This window comes from Acartia tonsa, chromosome 13 (assembly GCF_053477335.1).
Source record: "Acartia tonsa isolate MP-2025a chromosome 13, ASM5347733v1, whole genome shotgun sequence".
Classification (NCBI taxonomy): domain Eukaryota; kingdom Metazoa; phylum Arthropoda; class Copepoda; order Calanoida; family Acartiidae; genus Acartia; species Acartia tonsa.
The window spans coordinates 10,478,715-10,484,581 of NC_137272.1; positions in this window are offsets into that span (position 1 = coordinate 10,478,715).

Genomic DNA, 5,867 nt, shown 5'->3' on the forward strand with positions numbered 1-5,867 from the left:
CATTTTTTTTTATCTTGATATCAAATTAAAAATTTTTAGTTACTTACCAAATTTTCCTTTAGATAGGGTTTTTTAAACCATTGGAAACAAAATGTTTTTGAAAATATCAAAGCCTCAATAACATAATCAAAGATACTTAGGGCTGAAAGTCCCAACCAAAGCCCCAAAGCAGAACCTAGATCTACAATAAGACTAAACATATCATAAGCATAACTGTCAGTATAAACTATTATTTCCTCATCATGAATATTAATTTCAATACCACCATAGAAAGCAAGATTAGATATAACATGAACCTCCTTCAGTTTCACATCCATGGTAATGCATGGTTTCAAACACTTAGAATAAACTTTCATATTTTGTCCTGATGAAAGAAAGTAATGTTCATCATTAGCTGTTTTTTTAACAACATCATCTAAAATCTCAATTGGTTTTTCAATTTCACAGGTAAGAGAATCATTACTTGGAAACCAAGGGGGTAAACATTTATACCATTCCAGCAGTTGATTTTCTAGAACCTTTTCAATACATTTTCCATAGCTTGTTCCTTATGCAAGATACATGATAATTGTTACTAACCCTTCACTGAAACACTTAGACATTTTTTAAGGGGAAAATTGTAACATTATAATTGATAAATTCAGTAAAATTTAAATTTGTTAATAGCTTTACAAGCTTCAAAAGCCGCCATTTCCTCACTTTACTTTAACAACAATGATGATTAGATAATAAATCTTCAATAAACATAATTAAATTAAATAAAAATCAAATTATAAAAAATTTAAATTAAATTAAAAACTAAAAAATACATTTAATTGTTTGTTTTTATTTTTAAAGAAATTCTATGAGCCACAACAAATTCTGCAAATAATTCATGTATCTAACATTCCTAGCTTTTCATAATCAGTACAGCTTATTCCTTCATGGATTTTGGAATCAAAGAGACTAATTTGCATCATGTAGGTGTAGAAATCATAAGAATTGTTGGATCTTGGACCAAATTTTCCTTTGCCATTTCCAACATAGGAAATCATTACTCTGGACAGCAAATTTGATCTTCATTTGAAATTTAAGTTGATAGATTCTTAACTTGTTCAAAAACTATTTGACCTCTAAATTAAAGGTTTTGGCAAGCACAAAAAAATTGTTGAGCATAAATAGTCAAAAATCATGAAATTAAAAAAGTATTTTTCAAAGAAATTTGTAAATCTTATTACTATTATATTTCAAATTTAATGCGCCTGTTTTGAGTCTCTGGGTCTACCAGAAAGAATATTGAATCTTTAGTTGATGAAATATATAAGTAAAACTTGGTTTGAATCATCTTCATACAGTAACCATAAGCAGAGAAGTACTCCTTGCTAAACTGAACATCAATGAGATCACCAGTCTTGGTATATTCACCAGCATAAAAGTCACCATAGTCATAATCAAACAATAGATCCTGTAAACAAAATGATTATAAATAAAGTCGCAAAGGTAATAAGGAAGTATGATTATCATGTGACTAAAATACTTAAAATGCACTGCTAAATTCTTTTCTTTCTATATTGGAAAACAAACAAAATACTTAGAGAGAGAGGTTTCATCAGTTTAAAACTTGTATAGGACTAATTAAAAGTAAAAATATAGCGATGCATTATAAGTATTTTAGTTGCTCAATAATCCGGTTTCCTCCGAGTGCTTAAAAGTTTCACTTTTATTATGATCATTTTACCTGTAACTCTTTAAATGTCAGGTTATCATATTTACTTTTCCAGGATATTCTACCACTTTCTTTGACATCTCCACTGGCCAATCCTGCCAGCCATTCATAGCCATAGGACTTGGCCTTCAGGTAGTTAAACTGGTTGTCCTGACAAACATAAATAACAGGTTTCTTGATATTGTTTAGATTTGTAGTGGATGTTTGTTGGATAACTGGTTTGCTGAAGTATTTCCAAATGGAATTTTGAAACTGGAATATAAAAATTCCAATTGCTAGAAGCTGAATTAAAGCCCTTACTCGTACAATTTTTATCATTATGTTATTTTATTTCAGTTAATTATACCTTCATTGGTTGAAAGCCTTTTGTTAAATAACAATGTTAGTCATAACTGGAATGTCATTAATAATGAAGACAAGAGCCACTATAAAGGCAATTATAGCAGGGAGGGAGTGGATATTAATTACTTTTAAACAATATGGATAGGCTGTTTGCATCTATCAGTTTCCAAACTTTTGCTAAAATGATTTTAATATACATAAAGGATAATTTTGTTTATCATCATTGGGGATGTACAGTACTTTGTATACTAATTAAACAACCATTGTCTGTTTCCTACAATTATAGATAATATAACTTGGACCATTGTGTCCACAGATTGTACATTAAAAAAGAACATTAACTCAGAAAATTAAATCAGAAAAAAAATAATCTTGTGATATATTTATTAAAAGCACCTACACCTCCAAAATCCACAAGGGGCATTTAGAGAAACAGAAGAAAGGTAAAAACGACCCTCAACTTTCAATTTTGATTTCAAATAGAAAAATAAAAAAATAGGGGGAGTACTTTTTTTTGTTCTGGGGCGATTTCTCTTCATAGGCTAGAAGTATTCTCCCCAAAAATAGTTATAAACCTTCCCTTTACAAATGATAAGGGGCTCACAGCGATTAGCGAGATCAAATGTTTTAGACATATAGACAGTCTATTCTATGGGAGAAGCGAATAATCTTTCTAACTGCTAAACCGATATGGATCTCTTAAAGCTTCTTTTAGGTCCATCGAATGTTTTTAACTATTTTTGGGGAGGTTTTTTACATCCTTCAAATAAAAAATGACAAACACCCCAAAAAATATTTACTTTACATTTAAAAAAAAAACATAAATTGAAATGGGGGGGGGGGGCAACTTTTCCCCTCCCACCTTAAGTGCCCCTAGAGGCATCTAGGGGGCGTCTTATTATAGAGTAGCTGCACTTATAACATAATAAATAGAGTTTTAATGACACAACCCAATCTTTCCCGATTTTGTATAATTTTTGAGGAACACGATTCCAGTGACGTCATATTTTTCTTTCCCGAAAAAGGGAAGGGGGGAAGAAAAAAAGAGATGGGAGAAAAGGGGTTTTTCCCCATCTCTTTTGAAGAGATTTTCTTCCCCCCTTCCCTTTTTCGGGAAAGAAAAATATGACGTCACTAGAATCGTGTTCCTCAAAAATTATACAAAATCGGGAAAGATTGGGTTGTGTCAGTTTTAATGATCATACCTGTAAATAGTTACATTGAAATTAATAATGTAAAAAAGGGTATTTCAGGAAGGGAGGGGACATTAGACTGTAAATTACACTGGTACCAAAAGTTTTTAAAAACGTCATCTTATTCGTTAGCTCAAAACTTTGGGTAATTTTGTTGATTTAGATTTGGCTAGTTCTAAACTATTGGTGGCCAAACATTTCAACCAATAATTTCAAATAAAAAGGGGGTTATCTTGTTTATAATAATTTGGGATGTGTATAAATATATTGTCTATTGTCAAATTCACCCACACGGGATTGCATAATTTACTTGACTAATACAAAACGGCGGTTTTCCTTAAAGTGCCCTTATACCCCCCTTCCTCCATTTACTTGAAAATAAAGGGGTGAAATTTTTTTTTGGAATTTTTATTTAAATTTTGTTCAGGATAAGTTAGGTTATAATTGAAACAGTATAGCCAAGCAGGGGTGAGGCATAATGAAAAAACACCTCAAGTTATTTTCAATATATTAAAAAATATAAAGGTGGGGGGAGGGGGGGGGGGGAGGACTTTCAGTGCTTACTAGAAACTTTTTTTTAATCTAAAAAAAGACCCTTTTCTTAGTAATTTTAAACTTAATAAATTCAATACTTGCTTTGATATAAAATCTACATATTTATAATTTTACATGCTTTAGATTTTTTTGTATCTTAAGTTCTTTGATAATAAAAATCATTTAATAAAAAGCAAAGTAATTTTTTTTGAAAATGAAAAGTAATTTTTAACACATTTGCTTTTCTTTAACAACTTTTTTTTGTTGCACTACTTTTTGATTTAATTGTTACAAAGTTGCAGTAATTATAATTCCAATATTTGCAAAATATTCAGAGGGGGAGTAAACCTTTTGCTTTTAATTATATCTGGTACCCAAAGTATTATATGAACTTTTGGTGTTTTTTATTAATTCTTGGTGGTTGGTTTAAACAGGTAATGTCAATTTTTTTCAAGAAAGGAGTAATTTAGTGGATCATCGTTGCCGGGTATGCAATGATGCATATCGATTTACCGTTCAATGTCTTATCCCCTAAGATCCCTGAGTGATATGCCTTCTTGAAAAATGTAAGTGTTTATAACATATCGCATGAAGTGTAATATTTTGAGCAGTCTCGCTTTTGTAAGCGCAGGGATATAAAGAGATAAGACAATGTTTCACTTTTAATAATATCGTCTTCCTTTTTAAATTGTCCGTAATGGTTAGATCCTTTAGTTAATTTAGGCATTTTAGAATTGTCCTATTGATTTCAAACTTTGCATGGTGATTCCTGTATTAGTAAGGTACGATTTTGAAGCGTAGCAACTCTATATTCGTTAACAGAATGTCTGTACGTTCATTCTAAACTTGTTGATTTAAACTTTTTAATAACAAATGTTTATGCATTATAATTATCCGATTTTTGGAATACAGATTCTTAGGACAACAGGGTACAATGTTATAGGCGAATCATCTCAATAATGTTCTCAAACATTATCCTTCATATCAGCAAGTTTTTCAACAAATTTACTTACAATTTTATTTCGAATTTTATACATTTATGTTCTGATTATTTAGTTCTGACACTATACAAGTACTAATGTTCGTTTGTTCGCTTTTATGGATGTTGTCATCCTTGTTTAAACAAGAATATAAAAGTTCTAAATAAGGAAATCATGTTAATTTTAAAATTTATTCAATAAACAATAGAATATAACATATGAATGATAAAATATGGTTGAATCAATATGATAATATGCTAGTTTTGGTCACATTAAAAAACGTTATGAGTATCTATATTATGAATATTGGAGCAGCAGATATATATTAATCGATTAATCTTTAGAGGGATGGAGGGGATATTTAGCTGTAAATTACACTGGTTCTTAGGGTACTATCATTGAAATTTGATTTGTTGGTTCTAGATTAGAGGTGTAATTTAGAGTTGAGATGGTTATTATTTCATGGTCAAATGTCTTATTAATCAGATACCTGGATAATCATCAATGCCTCTCCCAGTCCAAATTATAAACAAGCTCTACAAAGTGTTCGAAAAAATGAGCCGTGTGACGTCAATAGATCCATCTCTTTTTAAGGGGTTTCCTTGACAACTTCTCCTTTTCTCCCTCATTTTTATGACGTCACACGGCTCATTTTTATGGAAAGAAAGGAGAGGGAGTATTGGAGTAGACTATAAAAGTTGGAAAGATTTTTAACCAATATAATAGATTTGAAATCTGCATAAAATTTTAAGGATTTTTTATAAAATTCGTTTTTTAAATAATTCTTTATTAAAAGGCGCAAATACGATTTAAGTTAATAAACTTTGACCAATAGGATAGCTGGATTGGAAACTACCTACGCTCTAATTGGTTGAATGATGTACGTCACTTAAGCTTCTCCAATCAGAGCGCAGATAGTTTTCAATCCACCAATCACAGATCTCAAAATTATTTAACTTAATTTGTATTTGCGCCTTTAAATAAAGAATTATATAAAAAACTAATTTTATAAAAAATCCTTAAAATTTTATGCAGATTTCAAATCTATTATATTGATTAAAAATCTTTCCAACTTTTATAGTCTATATGGGAGGTAATATCAAGAATTTTCAA